At 43.5% G+C, this 25,685-nt stretch overlaps 1 protein-coding gene across 15 annotated transcripts in view; it reads right to left on the bottom strand.

Moving 5' to 3' along the window:
- The window catches only part of SIPA1L1 (signal induced proliferation associated 1 like 1), a 389,114-nt gene extending 365,549 nt beyond the window's left edge, over window positions 1–23,565 (bottom strand). For 8 of the 15 annotated variants that reach the window (XM_067028236.1, XM_067028235.1, XM_067028232.1 and 5 more), the window contains exon 1: window positions 22,449–23,342. The gene's annotated coding sequence lies outside the window, so the exon portion shown is untranslated. Of the gene's footprint in view, window positions 1–22,448; window positions 23,343–23,477 lie in introns of those variants that run through there. The other 7 variants (XM_067028226.1, XM_067028219.1, XM_067028218.1 and 4 more) reach the window with 6 other exon arrangements.
- Window positions 23,566–25,685: the final 2,120 nt, after the last annotated feature.

The following is a 25,685-nucleotide window of genomic DNA, read 5'->3' on the forward strand; positions in this document are numbered from 1 at the left end:
AAAAACATGAATGATTCTCAACATCATGTCATTAAAGAAATGTAAATCAAATCCACAGTGAGATACCACTGCACACCCATTAGGATCACCACAATAAAAAAGCCAAACAGGGCTTCCCTGGTGGCGCAGTGGTTGAGAATCTGCCTGCTAATGCAGGGGACAAGGGTTCGAGCCCTGTTCTGGGAAGATCCCACATGCCGCGGAGCAACTAAGCCTGTGCGCCACAACTACTGAGCCTGCGCGTCTGGAGCCTGTGCTCTGCAACGAGAGAGGCTGCGAGAGTGAGAGGACCGCGCACCGCGATGAAGAGTGGCCCCCGCTTGCCACAACTAGAGAAAGTCCTCGCAAAGAAACGAAGACCCAACACAGCCAAAAATAAATAAATATGGGGCTTAAGAAAAAAAAACAAAAAGCCGAACAGTACAGAAACAAGTGTTGGAAAGGCTATGGGCAAACTGGAACCTTCATACACTGGTGGTGGGAATGTAAAAGGGTACAGCTACTTTGGAAAACAGTCTGGCAATTCCTCAAAAGGTTAAACATAGTTACCATATGACCAGAAATTCCACTCCTAGGTACTGACCCAAAGGAAATGAAAACACATGTGCACACAGAAGCTTACACATGAATAGCAAAATTATTCTTTTTTTTTTTTTTTTGCGGTACACGGGCCTCTCACTTGTTGTGGCCTCTCCCGTTGCGGAGCACAGGCGGCTCCGGACGCTGCAGGATCAGCGGCCATGGCTCACGGGCCCAGCTGCTCCGCGGCATGTGGGATCTTCCGGGACCGGGGCACGAACCCACGTCCCCCGCATCAGCAGGCGGACTCTCAACCACTGCGCCACCAGGGAAGCCCAGCAGCATTATTCTTAATACCCAGAAAGTGAAAACAACCCAAATGTCCATCAACTGATAGACAAACAAAGTGTTATATATCCATACAATGGAATATTACTCAGCAATAAAAATAAAGTACTGATTCATGCTACAATGTGGATGAACCTTGAAAACATTATGGCAAGTGAAAGAAGTCAGTCATAAAAGACCACATACTACATGATTCCATTTATATAAAACATGCAAAATAGGCAGATCTGTAGAAACAAAGTAGATTAGTGGTTGCTTAGGTCTGGGGGGGATGGGAGGAGTGAGAGCTAAAGGGCATGAGGTTTCTTTTTGGGTGATGAAAATGTTCTAAAATTGTGGTGACGGTTGCACATAGCTGTGAATACACTAAAAACCATTGAATCGTATACTTTAAATGGGCTAATTATATGATATGTGAATTATACATCAATAAAGCTGTTACTTTTTTAAAATCTGCCTTTTTCTGCAATGGCCTTTAACAGCTGTGCTGACTTCTTCAGAAGCGGGCCTCATTTTTCCTTATCAGCGGGATTTGAAATCCTACAATCACAACTTTTGTTTCTTGGAGCTCCCTACCCATCTGGATGAAACCATACTCCTTTTTATAGTTCTGCCTGCCTTGGAGGTACACTATCTGTCCTCTGAACTTTGTGAAATCTCTTCCTAAAAATCCAGGCCAAAAGATTCTCTTCCATCATGGCAAAACCCCAAGACGAAACAGCCATTTTCACCCGAAGTTCTCGGGATGAATCAGTTAGTCACAATTTCCATCTTCTGCCTTCTAAGAAAAGAACTACCAATAAGTCAAGGACTCACCAGATGTCTCCATTTATAGGGTTGAGATTTCCATGAATATACAGATAGTTGAAACACACCATTTATAAACTATTTTATCCCTGTGCCAGCTTTGAACTTACACATATTTATTCAGGGATGCACTTCAGATTAGGTTCTGGGACTGCAAAATCACAAAAGACACAGCCCTGGCCTTCAAGGTTTAACAGAAGAAGCAAACACAGAAAAATAATTTTAAGATGTTTTGACAAGGTCCCCCAGCTTCCCTCTATCCTGGCACTTAAAACTTGACTTGTAATTTTCTGTTACTCATCTGTCAACCTGGCTTGCGCTCATGAAAACAGATGTTCCCTTTGAATCCCAAGGACTGAGAGTGCCCTGAACACAGGACAGTTTCAGCAAACTGTTTGTTGACTGAACATGTGAATGAAGAAGCATGAGTATGCAAGGAGAATCAAATGTGTCCCACACAAGTTCCTGTTCTGCCCTCTTAACCTCAGCTCACTGTTACAAATCCTAGCCACACCTGGCTATAGTACAGTCCTTGCTGAGGCTGGCAGGTAGCAAATTAAGCTGAGAAAATCTGGGATGCCAACTACCGCCCTACACACGGTCAGAACCCACCACACTTGTACCCGGAAACTATTCAGAGAGAAATCTATGGTCAAAGCAGCTCTGGTTTTACTCCCAGTGCTTCCTTCCTGAGGAATCGCAAACACCCCTCCCTAAGGCTGCTGAGCTCCACGTCACAGCCCCAGCGATAGAAACGCTGCGCTTTTCCTGGGGCCTCTTTTCCTTCTCCCCATCAAACTGCACCTGAAAGCCCTCTTTTACTGGACAGATCTCTCTGTTTTGCTTGTTTTTAGAAGCCATTTTTAAAAGACAGGGAACATGAAAACAATGGTGGTTATCCCTGCGTGACAGAATGGTGGATGACTTTTTTCTTCTTCAAACTTTCTTGTAGGGCTTCCCTGGTGGCGCAGTGGTAGAGAACACGCCTGCCAATGCAGGGGACACGGGTTCGTGCCCCGGTCCGGGAAGATCCCACATGCCACTGAGCAACTAGACCCGTGAGCCACAACTACTGAGCTTGTGCTCTAGAGCCCGTGAGCCACAACTACTGAGCCTGCGTGCCGCAACTACTGAAGCCCACGCACCTAGGGCCCGTGCTCCACAACGAGAGAAGCCACCGCAATGAGAAGCCCGCGCACTGCAACGAAGAGTAGCCCCTGCTTGCCGCAACTAGAGAAAGCCCGCCCGCAGCAATGAAGACCCAACACAGCCAAAAATAAATAAATAAAATAAATAATTTTTTTTAAAAAAAGAGCAGTGAGTTTAAAAAAAAAACAACTTTCTTGTAGTTTCCCAATTTTCCACAAAGCCTTATGCAATGCTTTCATAATAAAGAAAGACTATACATTGAAATAACTTCCTTAGTCTCCTGCTAAATTATCTGCAAAACACTCAGCACAGGGGACTTCCCTGGTGGTGCAGTGGTTAAGAACCCGCCTGCCAATGCAGGGGACACCGGTTTGATCCCTGGTCCGGGAAGATCCCACATGCTGGGGAGTAACTAAGCCCGTGCGCCACAACTACTGAGCCCGCGCTCTAGAGCCCACGAGCTACAACTACTGAGCCCACATGCCACAACTACTGAAGCCCACACGCCTAGAGCCCATGCTCCACAACACGAGAAGCCACGGCAATGAGAAGCCCGTGCACCGCAACGTACACCCAATGCAGCCAAAAATAAATAAATTTTTTTAAAAAACCAAACACTCAGCACAGTATCTGATGCACAGCAGGTGCCTGGCACGAAACAGCTCAGTCGGTAGCTGTGGAGTGAATGATGAATATTCGGGTAATATTTAGAAATGGACTTTGTCAACTGATGGTGGGCAGACCAAGGTGTGCATGTGGCATGTCCTTAGTGGACTTGGATTATTGCAGTTGTGTGTCATTATTTACAAGGTAGCTTTCAAACAGTCAATGCAGTTAAACATGAAAAGTCTGCAACCTGAAGACAAGGTGAACTACTCAAGGTGATTCACTGCTGCAGTGGTCAACCAAGACCAGGATGGTGACAGATGTAAGATCCTTGTGCACCTTGCTATGAATGAGGGCAGCACAAACTGAGTTCATTAAATAACCTCGGGGCTCTGTGCCCTACTGAGAAGGCACATCATGGCCCTGGTCAGCCACCAAAGTTCAACAACACACTTTATTTATTTATTTATTTTTTAGATAGAACTTATCTAATTTTTTAAAGATTTTTTTGATGTGGGCCATTTATTTAAAAGTCTTTATTAAATTTGTTACAATATTGCTTCTGTTTTTTGTTTTGGATTTTTGGCCGTGAGGCATGTGGGATCCCAGCTGCCCCACCAGGGATCGAACCCGCAACCCCTGCACTGGAAGGCAAAGTCCCAACCACTGGACCGCCAGGGAAGTCCCAACAACACACTTTAAAATTAATCTTTGTCCTTAAGATTAAATAAGCCTAAATACTAAAGCAAACTCTACAGGGTTGATTTAACGTGAAAGAGAAGTCTCAAATATTTGGTTTGGAGGAATGACCTAAACACAAAGTTTAAAGAACTGTATGCTGGATTCAATAATCATACAAAGCCCACAACTCAATAGAAAAATCAGGGCAGTAAAAATGTTCCCCCTTTTCACCATGACCTAAGTTAACTAATTAACTTTTACTAGTGACTTCACTTCTGTTTGATCAATTGAACGTGTGTTTCCTAGAAGCACACTTGATTGCCAGGACTCATCTTACACCTGTTTTTTGTTTTTGCAATTAACTTCAGTTCCATTAACCTCTCTTTAAAAATCTATATATTTCTAACATGCCTCCAACCTCTTAAAAGACACTTATTTCAAAACAATGAAGATGCTGACGTGATGAAAGCACGATAATTTTAGGACAACAGGCAGAAATCAATGACAAGATGATAACTTCACAGCAGAATTCATGCTGCAAGATGAGAAAGCAAGCATTTCACCCAGAAAATACATTTCTCGCGTTTTTTGGTCATGCCTTCAGTTGGGAAGTAAAATGAAAGTGTTCTTACTAGAAAAAAAAAAAATCTGTGGTTATTCCAAACTCTGTGCAGATTTCTATTTATTTCACCACAATTATAAATATTTACATTTCCTCTAGCTATTTGTACTAGACATAGTAGGAACCCTGAGCCTGGAACTTCTCTGACAGGTGGGAGCCCCTTGTCAGGTTGTTTCCCACATCTCAGAAAACTGACCAAAGAGAACATTCAATGACAACTATTATTTTGACTCCACTGGAAGGGAGAAAAATACATTATCCAAAAATTTGGATAGGGATCAGACATACTCAATCTTCTTCAACTCCTAAAAGTTCACTCAGGCACCACCCAAGTTTTCTTGGTGAAGCAATAGGAGGAAGTAAGAGAAATGGAAAGAAATGATGTTAACTCCTGTGTAAACCATGCCCCAGTCCCCTGGAAAAGTGCAAATAGAGTCTCAAAACAACACAAGTTACTGAACCTTTCCAAGCTCCAGCTTCATCATCTGTTAAATATTGATAATACCTACCTCATAGAAATTCCATGAGGATAAAAATGAGATTCTATAAGTAAACAACCTACCAGAAAACCAATGCATGGGTGAAGTTCAGTGGAAGATATTTATGACCATTGTTAACGGAGCACTGTGGAGGCCACGTTGACAGGCCAAAGCCCTACAACAGATACAGGGAAAGAGACCACCAAATGGGTCACATGCCAGTTCTGGGAAATCCAAATCATCGCCTAAGATACACAGCACTGTCCCTGACTCTCCACCGTGGTACAACACGGCCACCACACTTAAAAATTATACCAGCAAAACCAGCCTTTCACTGGAGAAATGGGTGGGGAGCTTCCATCATCAGCATGGTATAGTGTTTAAGGGTGATGGTCATAGCAGCCCTATTATATGTAGACAGGCTTTGTAGCATTCCAACAAGAAAACACATCCTATGCACACAGCCAAATCATGATTTCAACCATCTGGTCCCAACGGAAGACTGTACTAGACAATTCCTCAGTTCAGTGGCTATTGCAATGTCTGTTAATATGTATAAGAAGAAATTCTATAAAAAGAACTCAACGTCTTGCCTCCCACTCAGAGTCCTAATATCTATCTTGCAGGCTTATTATAAAGATTCGCAATAATGTGACACGAAGTGCCTGGCACAGCGGGTACTCAATAAATGGTAGCCAATGTAAATTTTATTACTAGAAAGCAACAAAATCAAAAGGATGAACCTGTCATGATCCAATTGGGAATACAGTTGTTCCTTTTCAACCAAGTTAAGCTGCATGAAAACGACTGGTTAAAGAACACAGTAACAAGCCTTACGAGGGGGAGTAAATCAGTAACCCGGTTCATCAGTTTACCACCCAAGAATGAATGTCAATGGGCCCATCCCTCTGGGTCAAATAAACAAAATGAGAAATGGTTCCTATCCTCAAAGAATCTACATCTGCCTGAGGAAAAATCACAGGGTGTTTCACGGTCTGTCTGCATGCCTCCCTTGACGAGAGGTCCTACGAAAGCAAAACCCACAATTTTACACTGCCACACGATGCATGCATTCAATAAAAGTTTGGCAAACAAATGTGACACTCATTGGATCTTGGGCCTAAAAGTGTTATCTAACTCAAAAGTTTCCAAGCCTGGCTTCACTACTCAATCTGAACTTTCCAGAGACTGAGAATCTGAGCACTTAAAATGCCGCCCAGGTGATTCTGATACTCCAGGGAGACTGAGAACCATGGCATCTCACTGAGCCCCCGTGAACTGTATGTATGAATGGCCTTTACAATGACCCGGTCCTAAATGATCCTGCCTATGCATGGGATGGGGAACAGAACATAGCCTGGCACACCTGCATGCAGCTCTAGAAAAGTCCTTTCTGATGTTCGTTCAAACACCTGTATTTACTCATCGTTCTACCCTGTGGGCTCTGAGAAGACAAAGGATTTCCAAATTGCCTAATGGCAATTTATGACTGATGCCTTCCCCTATGACTGATTTTCAATTCCTGTGACAAGGGATGACGTTCCTTCTGAGTCTTCTCCAGGTTAAACATCCTTGATGAACTATGCATTAATTATTAAACTGTAAGCTCTTTAAGTATACAACACAGTACAACAGCATTCCAAACAAAGGAGAAATCGAGGTGAGTTACAGCAACCAGAAAGACAGCAATGAAGGAGGTGAGCCTTGAAGGTTGAGAAAGTTACAGATAAAACTAGAGTTCAGGGTCTGGCATTGCCTCAGCAGGGACAAGGGAGACAAGATAATGGTGAGGACCAAGATACGCAGGAAGGGGGATAAGAGAGATAAAGAACTAAGTATATTGATTTCACCTACGTTTTGAATTGAATGGAACTAAAATCGAAAATGAACAAAGGCTCAAAGGAAGTCAGAAATACTTGGGAAGAGGAGAGAACAGAGGCCTTGCACATGAAGGCAGAAACACAGTCCTACAGTCCTGAGGAGGCCAAAGAAATCAGATGAACAGGAAAGGAGAGACCCAAGAGAAAGGTCACGAAGCAGGCAGGAAAGCGCACCTTTTGATGTGCTGGAACCACTTAAATTCCTCCAGGTGGCACACGTACCTAAACGACCCATCAGAAAGAATATTCAGGCAAGACTCCCAGAGCCTGGGGCAGCAAGAGTCAAGCTGGTCAGAAAGGAGCCACCCAGGTATAAAGGTCAAGGGTCTGTATCAGATGGTGGCGATAAAACAAAGAGGACAAGTTGAAAATGGTCAATTCAAAAGGAAGAAAAAAAGGCGAGGCTTACTCCCGGACCAGACCCTAGGTAAAAGAAAGGCAAGAATCAGAGACGACTTCTCAGAGGTATCTGAAATGGTCAAAGAAGAAGCAGGCAGTGGTCAGGCAGAGAGAGTCAAGCAACCATGCAATGGAGAACAGTGAGCGCATTGGTGGATTGGGGCCAGGGTGGCTTTGTTTACAAAAGCTTCAAAGTTCAATCCCGGTTCCACAAACACACCCGGCAACAGGTGGTTTTGCTATTTTCTCTGGTCCCAGCACAGGCTGTAGTTTCCGTGTCAGCAGACAGGGAATGTCTGCTTTTGACTCTGAAATATGTAACATTACCACCAAAGTTAAAGTGCTTTGATAGAGCTTGGTGAAATGAGCCAGACACAAGAGAACACATATCGTATGTTCCCATTTATAGGAAACGTCCAGAAGAGGCAAATCTATAAAGATGGACAGTAGGTTAGTGGTGGCCTAGGGCTGGGGGCAGGGAAGTGGGGTGGGATTGGGGAGAAATGGGGGGTGACTGCAAATGGGGCTGGAGCTTCTTTCAGGGTGACGAAAATGTTCTAAAATTGTTTATGGTGCTGGTTACACTACTCTATGAACTACTGACCTGTACACTTCAAGTTGGAAAACTATACAGTAAGTGAATTAAAACTCAATATAGGTTATTTTTTTAAAAAAACCTTAGGAGTGCAATAAATGGGTACTATGACTTCAGAACCTTAGAGATTACCTCCCCAGTAAAAATGATTATTAGACTAGAGTTCAAATAAAAAGCCATTAGGCAATTTGTTAATCCTAAAAGATTTTAGAAAGTCTAGTTAGTTGTATTCCTCCTAGGAGAAAAAAATTAGGCATGGAAAAGATACAGAATTAAATATATAGATACCTTTCAAATTATTCTGTACAATTGATGTAAGTTTTCTAAAACGTACTTCAAAAGGAAAGACAAAGACTTACGGTTTTATCAGACAATTATGTCAAGTGATACTGTACTGAATACCTATAGTTTAGTTTCTTAGAAGCTGAAATAAAATAGCATATAGTAAGCCGATTCAATGAAAAGCAAAAAGATTATGTAACTCAACAATTATTGAGCAGATGGGTCAACTTATTTTATAAATTTGAGGACCTGAGAAAAGCTCAAACATAAAGAGATGTCCTCTTACTTGAAAGATACCAGAGAACTACCCAAGCAATTCCTCCTCCACAATATCTACTGAAAAACACAGTTCCCGTTCCCCCGACGCCTTGCTTCAGTGTTAAAGCCATTACTGCTCTTTCCACTGAACACCCAGAATATTTTTTAGACCAAGTTCCCAAAGATTGTCAGTTATTCATCAAACGTTACATTCGCTACATGTGTCGGGCTCTCAAAGGCACCCTTTTAAAATGGCTTTACCTTCTCTTTCTGCGTCACATAACCTGCAATGAACACACACGACCGATGCCAATTGAATCGTGTGAACCAAGGACGAAACCAGGAGGGCAGTGAAGAAAGAGCAGCAGTGTTTCTGTTCAAACTGCCTTATGGATCAGAAGAACCAAGAACCACCATCCTACCTCTTGACAGAAGATGTTCCTAAAGCAACATCTAACTGTTGAGAAGGTATCAATTATCAGCAAATACTGCATTTCAAAGATAAAACCATTTACTACTACCTCAAAGGAAAGACGTGTCATAACTTCAAAATACCACTGATTGAAATAGGACTGATGCTTTCAACACTTTTTTACTTGAATCTTAAATGAATTTTAATTCGGTGGATTCAAATATATACTTAACATATTTCATTCACCTGCCCAGAAGAAAATTTTAAGCAATCAAAAAACCTAGGAATATGTAAATAGGCATTCTGAATCAGGAACAAGGAGAATGGTCTCCCTAATAAATATGGTCTATAAGACCCTATTTGTTAACTGATCCAAGTTATGGAAAGCATAAAATAATAGAGACTTTGAGAAAGGAAAGAGCCAGGGTTTTTTCCTACTACAACATCCTCCCACGTAAATAAAATCACTCTGGCCTGAAGCCACGTTTATGAAGGGGCGAGTCTGGTACCACACACCACGCACTGCCCCAATGGCTCCACACAAAGTGAAGCCCTCTGACACCCCAGGGGGAACCAAAATACCAAGTTCTCCCAAAAGCTGCTCAGGAATCACAAAATGGATCAAAGAGAAAGCTTTTCCATCTATCCAGAGAGAAAACCAGCCTTTGGAGGGAAAATGCCAACTTTCCACAATACATTCTGGCCTATGAGTTAAGCAGTTCCACCAAGTATATAAGATGGAAACCAGTCTACTTTCCAGAAATAATACCATCACAACGGGACATTACATTAGAAGTCTGAACTTTTTTTCTCTCATCTGATCTCAAGAATTCTGAGAAGGGCAAACACTTTCCCCATTTCACACAGATGAGAAAACTGAAGCTCGTGAGGATGAACGGACCTGCCTAGCTGCCAACTTGACCTCATCCACGGATACCGCATACCCAACACGTACCAATCAGCTCAATTCTCCACCCAAACCTGCTCCTCCAGCCTTCCCCATTTCAATACCTGGCACCACCAGTATTCCAGTTGCTCAGGCCAAAAACCTTGGTGTTCCCCTTAACTCCACTCTTTCTTTCACTGCATATCATTCACCCTTCTGTGAGCCATGCTAGCCTCACTTGAGATGAGTCCAGAATCCAGGCACTTCTCATCTCCTCCATCACTGCTATCACCATATCCCACCTAGGTCACTGTTAGAACCCTTAATATCTCCCTGTCTCCACCTCTGCCCCCACAAACAATGGAGTTCTGTCCTTTACAAATATGTCAGATCAAAACCCTCATTCTATTCTCAAATATGTCAGATCAAAACCCTTTAAACAAAACCCTCTAGTGGCTTCCCTTATCACTCAGAGCTTTCACTGCTGTATATCCAGGATGAGAACAGTATCTGCCATCTAGAAGGTGTTTACTGAATATTGCTGATTAGTAAGTGAAGGAAAAATGGCCACAGTCACGGAGCCAGGGCTACACAAAATCTTCCAATGTTCTTTTGGTAACAGGAGACCAGATTTATAACAGCCAACAATCCACATGAGAGAAAATTCTTAAATTTTACTCTGCGTAACTGAACCTTATAACACATAACACATAATACTATGTCAAATTTCTAACAACAAATTAAAATAAAACTATCATTTTATAAAGCCATGAAGGGACTTCCCTGGTGGTCCAGTAACTAAGACTCCAAGCTCCCAATGCAGGGGCCCGCATTTGATCCCTGGTCAGGGTACTAGATCCCACATGAATGCTGCACCTATGAGCCCCCATGCCACAACTAAGACCCGCCGCAGCCAAATAAGTAAATAAATATTTAAAAAAGAAAAAAGCCATGAAATCTCACACTAGGTATCTGAGTATTACAGATCTGGCAGCATGGACAACTGCCAACTTATTATCACATCACTGGTACGCAGATCTTCCGTGTGACATGATGTCACCATACTTCAAGACCACCTCACACATAAATGACAAGGGCTCTAAAAGACACAGAACTGAGCACCTAGGAGAAGAGGTGCTAAGCATTTCTAAATCTCTACACACTGGCACTACGCCAATCATCTGAAACAGGAATTAAGTTTCTAGCGTGTTACAAGTAACGTCAGAAAGGCTAGCTTTAAAATTGTCTCCTGCCAAAATTACAAGGAAAGACTTTCAGCTGAGTTAAAATGTTGATTATTTTCAGATCAGAGTGAAATTAATACTAAAATTATCCACCAATGAGGAATTTTCCCACTGAAATGTTTGAGTTAAAAACAAAAACTCTAAATTTCTCTTTTTTAAAGCTCTTTCAAAAACACTTATACTATCTGCAAAAAAAGCCCTAAATCTCACTAAACCATAATAATAAATTCACAGAATCTTAACAGTTGGCCTTAAAGGAAACTTAATTCAACCCTCAACCTTCCTATTACAGATGAAAAGGTTACCTGGTATGTAATAAATGAACAATGAAGACTTGTTAAATGAATGAACAAATCAATGAAGATCCAAAAGGGGTGTGTATGACTTTTAAGATCTCACGATTAATGGAAAAATCCAGGATCAGCCAAAACTAGGTGTTTAGACTCTCTTGGAGTGGGCTTGGAAGTAGAGGAAACAAAGATTTGAAAACCATATCTGGGTCCTCAGGAAAACCTTAAGCAAAATTCATTAAAGCCAGTTTCCTTCAGTTCTGTTACTTAGAAAAGCACTTGATAAAGTAAATTTAGCCAAGACAGATCTCCTTGGAAACCAAAAGGCAGAATTGTCTAGTGTTTCTTTCTTCCTCCACACAAAGAATATTTAATGTAGAACTATTTTCATAATAAACAACTACAATTGTTTTGCATCAAAAGTAAAACAGGTGGCCTTTGGCAAAAAAAGAAAAATCCAACCAGCTGACAGGAATGGAACGCTGAGAAGGACCACATCAATCACTAAAAGAATATCAGCCACATGAGGGCAGGAGCCATGCTTCCTTTTGCCACTTGAAGCAGCCACTAGCCCCTGGCGTATAATGAGAGTCAATAAATACTCATGAAATAAATGAGTAAATTACTCCTTACGGACCCACCCATGTAGACTTAAATTCATTTGGTCACTACTAAACAACGCTTTACTACAGGCCTACTGTATACAAGCACACTACAATTTTCCTCCATAGAAATTCTACCAATTGTCCCCTCAAGTAATACACCCAACCAAAATATCCTTATAGTTTCATCAAGAAGGCGAGAAAGTATGTCTTAAGTAGTTTAAATTACTTACTAAAGCAGCCACTAAGTTTGCTGTTCTGGGTTCAATCTCTCTCCTTCAACTCATCCTATACAACCCAGCCAGGTTAATTTTGTGTTCTCTGCACATCCTAGAAAATAAAACCGTACTGGGGCTAAGTATTCTATCTCTGTATATGGCCCACTGCTATTCAATGAGCAGAAATGGCAAATCAACAACTACTGGACTGGAATGGGGAAGACAATAGAGTGTCAAGGAAAAAAATAGTGACAGGTCTTATAACTGATCCCCATTGAAAATCTTGAGATTACTATCAGAGGCTTTCATTAAAGACCCCCTTTTAGTGCAGTAATAGAACTGACACAGATGGTTTGAGGTATTTATACCCATTGAGGTACACATCCAATCTTCAAGACCAATTCAAGGCCCATCACCTTTTTGAAGCTTTTGCAAGCCCTTGGATTCAATACCCAATGAAGTGCTAGACTATAGCTCTTACTATACTAGCTGCGCATTGACAGCCTCACATACATTCTGCCATTTAAATCACCTTATGGAGGCTTCCCTGATGGATCAGTCGTTGAGAATCTGCCTGATAATGCAGGGGACAAGGGTTCGAGCCCTGGTCTGGGAAGATCCCACATGCCACGGAGCAACTAGGCCCGTAAGCCACAACTACTGAGCCTGTGCATCTAGAGTTTGTGCTCCACAACAAGAGAGGCAGCAACAGTGAGCGGGACCCCGCTCACCGCAACTAGAGAAAGCTCTCTCACAGAAACGAAGACCTGACACAGCCAAAAATAAATAAATAAATAAATTTTAAAATAAATAAATAAATAATCACCTTACTTCATTCTTTTAAGTGGGTCTAGCCCCCTCCAAAAAATGAAAACTTCTTTGAATTGTTTTCTCAATTGTTAATTTCTCTATTACTTCTCTATTTCTCAGCATCTATAATAGCATAAGTTAAAAATAAGTGTCGGGCTTCCCCGGTGGCGCAGTGCTTGAGAGTCTGCCTGCCGATGCAGGGGACATGGGTTCGTGCCCCGGTCTGGGAAGATCCCACGTGGTGCGGAGCGGCTGGGCCCGTGAGCCATGGCCGCTGAGCCTGTGCGTCCGGAGCCCGTGCTCTGCAACGGGAGAGGCCACAACACTGAGATGTCCGTGTACCGCAAAAAAAAAAAAAAAAAAATAAGTGTCAAACTTCCTGATTTCAAAATGTATTACAAAGCTAAAGTAATATAAAAAGCTAAAGGTGGTACTGGCATAAAGACAGACAAATAGATCAATGGACTAGAACAGAAAGCCCAGAAATAAACCATCAGGTATATGTCCAGCTGGTCTTCAACAAGGATGCCAAGACCACTGGAAGGGGAAAGCACAGTCTCTTCAATGAATGGGGCTGAGAAAACTGGATATCCACACACAAAAGAATGAAGCTGGATCCTCGTCTTACAACACAGACAAAAATTAACTCAAAATGGATTAAAGACCTAAATGTAAGAACTAAAACTATAAAACTTCTAGAAGAAAACACAGAAAGCTTCATGACACTGGACTTGGCAATGATTTCTTGGATACAATGCTAAAAGCACAGGCAACAAAAGCAAAAACAGACAAATGGGATTACAACAAAATTTAAAACTTTCATGCATCAAAGGACACAAAAGAGCAAAAAGAAAACATACAAAATGGGAGAAAATACGTGCAAATCATGCATCTGATAAGGTGTTAGTATCCAGAATATATAAAGAACTCCTACAATTCAACAACAAAAAATCAAATAACCTGATCAAAAAATGAGCAGGCTTGAAAAGCCATTTCTCCAAAGATGATATGCAAATGGCCAACAAGCATATGAAAGATGCTCAATATAACTTATCAACAGAGGAATGAAAATCAGAACCACAATGAGATATTACTTCACACCCATTAAATGGCACTAACAAAGAAACAAAACAAGTGTTGGCAAGGATGAGGAATAACACTGGTACACTGCTGGTGGGGTATATAACCTCTATGAAAAACAGAATGGAGGTTACTCAAAAAAATTAAAAATAGAGCTACCATACAATACAGAAATCCCACCTTTGAGTATATATCCAAAGGAATTGACAGCAGGGTCTCAAAGAGCTATGTGAAAACCCATGTTCATACCACACTATCCACAATAGCCAAGAGGTAGAAGCAACCCAAATGTCCATCTATGGATGAATGGATAAATAAAATGGGATATATACATACAATGTAATATTATTCAGTCTTAAAAGGGAAGAAAATCCTACCACATGCCAACATGTATGAACCTTGAGGACACTATGCTAAGTAGGATAAGCCAGTCACAAAAAGACAAATACTACATGATTTCACTTATATGAGGTATCTAAAGAGGACAAATTCATACAAACAGAAAGTAGAATGGTGAGTCCCAGGGATGGGGAGAGGGGAAAGGAGAAGTTGTTTAATGGGTATAGTTTCCAATTTGCAAGATGAAAACAGTCTGGACTTCTGTTTCACAACAATATGAATATACTTAACACAACTAAACTGTATACTTAAAATGGTTAAGATGGTAAATTTTACACTATGTGTTTTTTATCCCAATAAAAAAAGTAAATGCCAACATGCAAACACCAAGTTGGATTTACTTGTTCTACCTCCACTGCCGGAGTCTAAGCAGCCTGACCCTTTTATCTGCTGGCAGTCATTTCCAAATTTCTTCCAAGTTGTCTTTTTTTTTTTTTTTTTTTTTTTTTGTGGTACGCGGGCCTCTCACTGTTGTGGCCTCTCCCGTTGCGGAGCACAGGCTCCGGACGCACAGGCCCAGCGGCCACGGCTCACGGGCCCAGCCGCTCCTCGGCACGTGGGATCTTCCCGGACTGGGGCACGAACCCGTGTCTCCTGCATTGGCAGGCGGACTCTCAACCACTGCGCCACCAGGGAAGCCCCCAAGTTGTCTTTTTTAATCAAGGGAACTGGACACATGGTTGAAGGCCCTCCCTTTACCTTACTGTCAAGCATAAATCCAAAAATGACATAAAAGCCACTGTGTTCTCAACTGGGTGGGAGAGAAGCATAACAGAATCACCTATTGAGTTTCTTCAAACCACCCAACCCATCCACCCAGAGTAATACCCCAGAGTTCACTGAGATCCTCCACCCTCCCCCAAACACACACCTGGCCCAACCCACTGAAAACCACTATTTTAAAGTGCTCCCTTGAAAATGACATTCAGAACAATCCCACTGAAAGCGATTATTAGGCTGAGGCTCTAACTTTTCATAAGCCTTTTCTGTGAATCCTATAGCTCTCCATAACCTATCATATATCTACTGAAACATTATTTTGTCATGCAATTTTTTTCTTTTTTTTTTCGGTACACAGGCCTCTCACTGTTGTGGCCTCTCCCGTTGCAGAGCACAGGCTCCGGACGCGCAGGCTCAGCGGCCATGGCTCACGGGCCCACCCACTCCGCGGCATGTGGGATCTTCCCGGACCGGGGTCCCCTGCATCGGCAGGTGGACTCTCAACCACTGCGCCACCAGGGAAGCCCATGTCATGCAATTATTATGCCTCATTTCCTATTACAAAGGATCAGCACTAAGATCCTAATTTGAAAAAAAAAAATAAGTAACACAGACTCTTGGAAGAATCACAGGCATTTCTCAAAGTGGAAAAGAGATGAGGGTCAGGAACCACATTCAGTCTCAAGCCTCCTAACAGGTTTCCCAAGGGCACATTCTGAGCCAGGAGTCAAACCCCACCCCAAACATATATACACACACAGAGCACCCTCTCTTTACACATGAAATTCCAGCTGCTCAGAAGTTAGACTCTGGCAAAATATATTGGCAGAAGCTTCTGAGGTCTTCGCTGGGGCAGCCAGAAGTATGGTTAGGGAAAAGGGAGAAGTTAAATCAACTACACACTAACCCTCATTTCAAGAGTAAGAACATTTGTTTTCTAAGTCTTTGAAAGAAAAGGCAATATGGTTCCCAAAAGTCACATACTTATATTTCTTGCAAAAATATGGGAAAATACTTCTTTCATTTTTTTCCCTATGTATAGGTGAAGCAAGGAATAAAAGTTAGTCAAACTGGGTGAAAGTTTTAGAACATTCTATATATCCTATAGATATCTCCTTATAAGTACCCTCTCTTCTTGAAGGCATGAGATACTACAGTTCAGTTATCAGTTGCTTTGCTGAAAGCATCAAGAAATGAAAAGAAACTTGTAAAAACAAATAGTCAATCAATTCTGAGAATTAAGATGTTAAAGGAAATGCAAGGAGCTTAGAAGATATCACACTAGAACCCCTATCTAGGCAAATAATTGAGAATATGAAAAAAAGGAATTAGAAAAAGATAATATAGAAGCCAACGTAAATGATACTGATCATAGTTAAGTCTCGATTATAGGAACGTGGTCATTCAGCACATGGTCCTTTGCTTTTTACTTCTAAATAGCTTTATTTTGAGAAGTTTAGAACTCATTCTAAAAGGAAGCAAGACATGAAGCCACAAAAAAACAATCAATGACCATACTTGTAGCTTTGGTAAAAGTCTTCCTGGAAAAAACAGAAAGAGAAAAGAGGAATAACCAAAATTCACTCTGGGGCTTCCCTGGTGGAGCAGTGGTCGAGAGTCCGCCTGCCAATGCAGGGGACACGGGTTCGTGCCCCGGTCCGGGAGGATCCCACATGCCGCGGGGTGGCTGGGCCCGTGAGGCATGGCCGCTGAGCCTGCGCGTCCGGAGCCTATGCTCCGCAACGGGAGAGGCCACAACAGTGAGAGGCCCGCATACCGCAAAAAAAAAAAAAAAAAAAAAAAAAAACACACAACACAAAATTCACTCTGGTGTCAGCGAAATTCATTTAACCTAAGATCTGCTTCGGAGGAGGAGAGAGGAATAAAGGAATCCAGTGGTCGCCACGGTTGGATGGCCAGTCGGCTCAAGTTGCCTCTGAGTGACCCCTGTATGTGTACAAATCAGTAACTCTCCCTCTCCAGGCCAACGTTCTCCAGCAAGCATACATTCTCCTCTTGCCTCTCCGTAACTGAAAAAAATGGAAATCTAACATTATGTAATTGCCCGCTTCCCACAATTTAAAGTTAGACATACTACAATCCTAATTAGAGGGAGAACTTAGTGCAACATGACAAGTAACAAATTAGAAATCTAAAGGCTGAAAATTCTCATCCCACCCCTCCGGAGGCCAAGAGAAACAGCTGTGCCTGCCTCTGTGGCACACCCCCAATGCACTACTGTCGACTAACGTCCAATGAAAGAAGCCCCTAACATTCCTCTGTGTCACTGTGATGTCATCTCTCTAGATTTTCAAGAAAAGCTTTCATGTTACCTTTGCAACTGGGGTTACCTCACTCCTCCCAGGCCAGAATAAAAGGAGAAAATGGATGTGGACCAGTCCTTACCCTCGAAAGATACACCCAATGGATTTTCTTACCCACTTGATCACAAACCCAATCACACTTGTGCTATTCTAACCCTTACTCAAATCACCTGCCTTTAAGAGATCCAAAGAAAAGGGGCTCTTTCCCACGTTTCTATGACTCGCTCCACAGCTCATCAGAAACCCACCGAAAGAAAAAATGAGCTATCATCTGAGAATAAGTAACTTAATTTGTATTAAACCTTTGGAAAACAAAGTGCCATCGAAGAGTGTGGGCTCTGCTTTGCTTTTTTTTTTCTTTATTAGCTAAGCACAGCAAAAAACTAAAAACAAAAACCCAATGAGGCCAATTTATTTCCCACACCAAACCAGTAAAAGCGCACTGGATATAAGGTTGGACTGTCAATCTAAAGTGATAGTGGAAAACCCCGATTTTAAATAGCACTGTATGTGGAACAGACACAAACTTTTGTGAGTGCTGAAGGAATAACATAATGCTTTACCCTCCTCGGGAAAGGGAGAGTCCCTCATCTAAAGGGCAGTCACCCAAGTGACAGGGATGTTTCTCTCTCCTGGCTCAGATTACTCCAGCCGAAGTTGGGTGGTGCTATAGAAATCACTCACGTTTTTAACAGGAAGCTCCTACAACACTGTCCTGTTTAATGTGCAATTATACCTCCACCTAACACATCCTCCCTAGCCCCTACCCCTGCCCCCAGTAACCCGTACATGTAGCCACTGTTCCAAAAATAAGGGAGGCACACCACTTCCTTTTACAAATGAAAAATGAGTTTAAGAAGAGAAAAAAAAAGATGGTCAACTACAACAAATTAAGTCTGGCTTCTCTAAAGAGCATATAAGTATATTCTGCTCTGAGTTAACAAAGATTCCTTTAAAAAAAAAAAAAAAACCCTACAGACTCTACCATGTAAATACTTTAACTCATAATTTCTTTCGCCATAACTTTGTAATTTGAGTAACTCTAAACCTGAGTTACCAAACACTACATCCGTGTGGTTTTCCTGGCTTTTCAACCTTCATGTACATTTTGTTTCATTAAGTTTTTCTTCTTCTCATTTTAGACATATAATAAATACTGAACACTTGAGTGGGGGGAGAAAGTAGTAAATAAATTTTAACATAATAGACTCTAAGGTAGGGGGAAAAAAAAAAAACAGGAAGCAAAAGAGTACAGTTAAATCTGAAAACCTGCCTTCCAATCACTGCATGATCACTGACTAGTTCTTCCACACCCTTTAAAAAAATCACTTCAACTTTCTGGGCTTCAGTTTCCTCATCTGTAAAAATGGGGAAGAAGGGTCAAATGATTTATACTCAAAATCCCTTCTAAACCCAACATCTAAGAATCTGTTCATCAGGAAGCAAGAAAATGCAATTGCAAATAAGACTATGGTTTACAAATTACTTTCATACATATATTCTCAATAATTTTTGCAGCAAAGCAGTGAAGCAAGCATTGTGCCCATTGCTGCAAAAAAAAGACACTGTTTCAGAAAGTTCAGGAAGAGGTTCAATTACTTTTTAAGATCCCATAGCTGGAAAATTTGAAACCCAGGCCTTCTGAGGACAAATACTGGGCCCCCTTATTTAAAAAATTAATTTAGGACTTCCCTGGTGGCGCAGTGGTTAAGAATCCGCCTGCCAATGAAGGGACAGAGGTTCGAGCCCTAGTCCAGGAATATCCCACAGGCCACGGAGCAACTAAGCCCATGCGCCATTAACTACTGAGCCTGCGTTCTAAGGTCCACGAGCCACAACTACTGAGCCCACAAGCCACAACTACTTAGCCCACAGGCTACAACTACTGAAGCTTGTACGCCTAGAACCCGTGCTCAACAAGAGGAGCCACCCCAATGAGAAGCCCACGCACCACAACGAAGAGTGGCCCCCCGCTTGCCGCAACTAGAGAACACCCGCACGCAGCAAAGACCCAATGCAGCCAAAAATAAATAAATAAATTTATTATAAATTTAAAAAAATAATTTAAATAAGTTACAACTCAGAAATAATTGCCTGCTCTGCAAAACTTTTTATGGGGGCTTCAGCGTATCAGAACACCAAACCAGGGAAGGTCACTACAAATGGCCCCATTGCACTGTATGTTCCTTGAGGCAAGGAACACACTTTTACCCACCACTGGAATCACAGAACTCAACAGCATGCCTCCCAGACAGAGGCACTCAATAACTACCTTTTGACTTAATAAAAATCTCAAAAGATTAGGAATATGGTGACATTATGAAGGAAAATTTTTTTTCTGAATTTGAGATATGAACTTCTGCGATCTGAGTCCAAAGGAAGAAAGACGCATTCTATATCAGAGCACTAGCTCTACATGTAGGGGATGAGTCTATTTGTGTTCCTTAGAGAAAGCCCAGTTTGGTCAGTGGATCAAAAGGCTCAAATCTGCCACATCACCTGAAAATCTTCAGGCTAGGCACACTTCATATGCACACTGAAGTGGACCAACAGGAATGACAGCAGGGCAGTGAGGACCAGTAGAAGCACATAACCATGTTATCATCAATCACTACATACTTTCCCCTAAACTGGAAAGAGTCAAAGAATCCATACTCTTACACTCCTCTGCCTCTTCTCATGCTTCTGTTTCACAGCTCAAAGAGACAGAAAACAGCCATCGATTGAAAAACTCGAACTGCAAAAGTAAGATAGAATGGACACACGTGCCAACTCATAGTCAACCAAGATCCTCCAAAGTTTACAGAATCGCTCATCTCAAGCAAAATCATGACTTCAATAAAGTTACTAGAGGGTCTTCCCTGGTGGCACAGTGATTAAGAATCCACTTGCCAATGCTGGGGACACGGGTTCGAGCCCTGGTCCGGGAAGATCCCACATGCCGCGGAGCAACAAAGCGCGAGTGCCACAACTACTGAGCCTGCGCTCTAGAGCCCGCGAGCCACAACTACTGAAGCCGGCACACCTAGAGCCCGTGCTCCTCAACGAGAGAAGCCACCACAATGAGAAGCCCGCGCACCACAACAATGAGTAGCCCCCGCTCACTGCAAGTGGAGGAAGCCAGCGTACAGCAACGGAGACCCAATGCAGCCAATAAATAAATAAATAAATTTTAAAAAATAAAGTTACTAGAAGGTGTATTTTTAAAGTTGTTAAAAAAAATCAAGATGTGGCTGGCGGGTGGGGGTGGAGAGACCTACACCAAAATTACACACCTAATTCAACGCAAAAGCAAAGTAACTAAGAAAGTCAGGAAACAACAGCGAAAGGGTAGAGTTAAAAGATTCTTAATATAAAATTTCAGTGAGCTGCTTTGCAATTATTATTGCAATTATTACCAGGAGTTCAAGTCAACCTTGTCACAGGATCCTATGATGAACTCACAACTAATACTGACACTTCAGCTCTGAAAAGTTCACTGCACCAGAACTGCAATTTCAAACTCGAGCAGCTGTACCAGGAACCGCAGAGAAGCTAACAGCAACACCTACTGACTGTCTTGAGCCACTTGCCAGACTTGTTCTCTCCGTCAACTAGAGAAATCTAATGATACAGTCAACTTCAGGACTCCTTTACTTAAGCATAAAGAGATAAGAAAATAAGTTGTCAGCCACATAATACCATTCACCTGGCAAAATCTCTCATTTTGCCCCTAACCATTTACGTGCAAGTCATTACCCAAATCATTCTGAATGCACTGTTAATTGCTAATGCCTGAGTATAAGTAATTTATTCCATAGGAAAAGTATGTTTTAATATTAATATTCTCGTTAATAACTGGCATGTTATCTAATAGTCGGACACTTCAGTGACCATAAACTTCTTTATGAAAACCTTTTATTTGAGACTACTGCTGTTTCTACTGTTCTATATTATTTCCATCGGCTTTTCTTTCATCTTGGTAAAGGTGGCTTAATTGTAGCTTTCAAAAACTGAAAAGGGGGAAAGTGAAGGTCATTAAATCAGGATTTTAGAGAAAATTAATACTGTTACTAAACTGAGTGCAGAGAATGATTGTATAGGACTTCATCTTGTACTTTTCCAAAAGATTAAGTCAGAGAATCTTTGCCTTGGATGAATATTCCATATGAGAAAACGAGAGAAAGCTGACACTTAACTCCCACAGAGTACCAGTATAAAAACAATGTCTTTAAGAGTCTGAGTCAGAGTTTCAACATGAAAGGTTTGCTTTACCGTGGAAACGCCAACCCCAGTCCATCCAGATAAACCTGGAACCTGATTAAAGTCAACACCTTTACTCTAAAATTTGCATCGCGTCACTGGCTCCCAGTTTAGAAATGCAATCGTTTAGCAGGTAGTAAGAATTTCAGTAAGTGCTGCCTCTAAAATACCCGTCATGATAAATAAAATCTGTAAAGTAAATTCAGTCTAGGATCCATCAGTCCCCAAATGCTTTTCTTCAAAACAAGCATCAACAACTCAAACATCTTCCTTGAAAGTGAGCCATTTCCCTTGCCTATATGTTTTCCAAACGGTGAACCCGATGAAATTTCAACCTGTCCAACAAGATTACTTGTCCACCAGAAATGCAGTGGAACGACAGGGAGCTTGGCAAATACCCTTTAAGGTCAGGATAGAAGTTGGAAACAGACGGGGCGAAGGAGAAAAACTTCTTTTTTTGCAGTACCTTCTCGCCTCCCCAGCCCTCTTGTGGTTTACTTACTCCAAGAAAAGCAGGTTAGAGCTGCTCCGGCTTTCACTCCCCCCCAGACCCCGGGAGAGAAACGAACCACCCGAGGGCAACGAGCTGCTCTTACCCCTTTCTCACGATCAAACCTCTCGGCCTGTCCCTCCGGCATAGCCTGCAAAGCGCTCACCCAGGTGACTGAACTGGAAGAGTCTCTCGGTGCAGACGAGAGCAGCCTGGTGGGCGCAGCCACCCCAAGGGGTCGCGGGTCTCCTGGCCTCTCGAACAGACGCCTGGCTGAGAGTTGTGCAGATTCGGATTCCGAGGTGCGCGCGCGCGCGCGCGCCGGGCGCAGTGCAGCTCGGACTCGCCCCCCGCCGGGCTGCGCTATCAGCACGCCACCAAATCGGAAATAAAACTTTGACCGGCCTCTCGGCGTCCTGCTCCGTGCCCTGGACCTGCGCCCCGGCCAGAAATGGGGTGCGGGCTGTCAACAGTCTTGCACCCCCGCTCCCCTGCCCGGACCCGGGGCGCGGGAGCCACTTACCGCTCGGCCCGGCCTCCCGGTGCCGCCGCACGTCCGGGGCGCGTCCGCCGCGCGCTCTCCCTGGGGTAAAAGAGAAACCTTACAGACGGTCGGCGCGCGCTCACTCGCCGCCTGCTCTGCGGAGAACGGCAGGCGGCGAGGCAGGGGCGGGCGCCGAGCGGAGGGGGACCCGGGGGCGGAATCAGCCCAACTCCCGAGCCTGGCTCCGAAGGGGGCGCGGAATGCAGGCTGGAGAGCAGCCGGCTGGGGCCACGCTCCCGGCAGAGTGGGGGCGGAGGTGCCCCCGTCCCCGGGCATCAACTATTGTCTGGGCGCTCGGGTCCCCACTCGCGCCGCCTCCGAAGCTCAGCGCTCCCCATCCCACCCGCCTGCCTCCAAGAGAAAAAGCTGAGGGGGCGGCCGGCGCGGGAAGCGAACGCAGGGTGGCTGAGCGGCCGGGGGCCAAAATCCGAGGTGGACGCCGGGGAAAGGGGAGGTGCGTGCCGAGTGGGGGAGGGGACAGGTAACTGCGGAGGGGGCGGGAAGGCCCGGGAGGATTGGTGGGAGGAGGAAATGGGGAGGGAGGCAGGAGAGGGTGGAGTGGCTGGGGGGGGCAGCCTCTGAAGCCCAGACCTGGCCCTCCCCGGGGACCCTCCTCCCGGAGACTCAGCGCCGCTCTGACTTTTCGCTCACTCGCTCACGCACACAGTGAACTCGCTCACAAAGTTGCCGGCGGTGGCAGCGCCTCCCTCGCCCTTCCCCTCCCCGCCCCATTCCTTCCCCTGCTTCACTCCCTCCCCAACTCTCGGGTGAGATCACTGCTGTGCAGCTCAGCTCTGCGCTCAAATCTCGCGAGAGAAGAGGCAGCTCAGCCCAGACGGCGGGGGAAGTGGAATTAGAGGAAGGTGGGGGACCGCGGAACTCCTAGTTGCTATGACGACGGCAAAGCCCTGGATTCCTGTCTCCTGCAGGGAGCCCAGGCAGCAAACGTGGGTGCCGTTTGCAACCTGCCCCCTCCCTTGCCCGACGCCCTAATGGTGGGGAAAGCAAGGGCTAGAAGCTAGAACCTATTTGAGAGGGCATCTGGAGAAGACCAGCGTCATGATATCTGGCTAAATTTGGCAAATGAGGCTATTTATTTAAGAGATTCTGGGACAGATTTCTGCCATAGAAGTCAGCATATATCTGAACCCCCAATTTCCTACCATATATTCAGTTTTTCGACCTTCCTGTCTAATCTCATCCCCCACCCCTCACCCACTCCATACGCTCCCTCTCTCCTCCCCGGCCCCCCGCCTTCACCACCACCACCACCAGACTGAGCTCAAGGACCTGCCTTACCCATCTTTGTATTCTCAGCGCCTCCACAGGCTTGATACATAGTAGGTATTTACTTAATGTCTATGGGAGGAAATGAACGCCACACGCTGTACGTGTCCTCAGTACTCTCACCGTACCCTGGAAAGTACTTAGGCTTAGACTATGAATTTCTGCTCCAGTTTGGCTTTTGACTTTGCTAAACTATCCTTCCCTTTCTGTTCACACAGAATTACCTATTTTTCAAAAGTTATAATCCCTCCTTTCTCTTTCTCCATCTTTGTCTCATAAAAACCCTATTCACCATGGGGGACCCGGTAATCATTAAGCTTCTTCAGATACCATCCTACCTACTCCAAAATGCTGTTGAGGATGAAGATGACATTTTCTCATCCCCTGTTTCTTCTTTTGATTGTAGAAACTTTTCTTTGGGGGTTTTATATACTCACTGCCTAAATAAAATGGATACTGTTAATAGAAGTTAAGCTTAAACTTTTGATATCAAAATGAATGAGTAAAAATAGATTCCATGGTATGTGAATTATATCTCAATTTTTAAAAATTCCATCTCTATTTACATAAATATGGGGAAACCATTATTTAAATCAATCCCTAGGAACTAGAAACCCAAAAAGTACATAAAGATTCTTTTAGGTTACATGCAAATTTAAATGTCATGTCGGTGAAAGTTTTTATGTTAGAAACCTAGTGATATAGTGATACAGTGATACAAAACACTGGACAAAGTCAGGAAACTAGGATCTGAGTTTTTCTGTGTTGCTAATAATTGAGTCTCCTTGAGAAGTTATTTAATCTTTCTGATTCTTTATCTCTAAAATGAGGGGTGGCCCACATGTTAGGTCATTACAGCTTTAAAATTCTGTGGTTCTTAGACCTATACAAATTTCCAGTAAATAACAGATATTTTCCTTTTACATCAAACAGAATTTTAAAAATGAGTGTTTCATTTTACAGTAGGTCAGTTTCACAAAGTTCAGCTACATGTTCACAAGTTGCTTTTAAAGTTCTCTTGGGCTTCCCTGGTGGCGCAGCGGTTGAGAGTCCGCCTGCAGGGGATACGGGTTCGTGCCCCGGTCCTGGAGGATCCCACATGCCGCAGAGCGTCTGGGCCCGTGAGCCATGGCCGCTGAGCCTGCGCGCCCGGAGCCTGTGCTCTGCAACGGGAGAGGCCACAGCATTGAGAGGCCTGCATACCGCAAAAAAAACAAAACAAAACAAAACAAAAAATAAAGTTCTCTTGTCTCAACTGTAAAAACAACAGGGACTTCCCTGGTGGCGCAGTGGTTAGGAATCCACCTGCCAATGCAGGTGGCATGGGTTCGATCCCTGCTCCGGGAAGATCCCACATGCCGCGGAGCAGCTAAGCCTGTGAGCCACAACTACTAGCCTGCACTCTAGAGCCCACGAGCCACAACTACTGAGCCCACGAGCCACAACTACTGAGCCCACATGCCACAACTACTGAAGCCCGCGCACCTAGAGCCCGTGCTCCACAACAAGAGA

This window comes from Kogia breviceps, chromosome 3 (assembly GCF_026419965.1).
Source record: "Kogia breviceps isolate mKogBre1 chromosome 3, mKogBre1 haplotype 1, whole genome shotgun sequence".
Lineage (NCBI taxonomy): Eukaryota > Metazoa > Chordata > Mammalia > Artiodactyla > Physeteridae > Kogia > Kogia breviceps.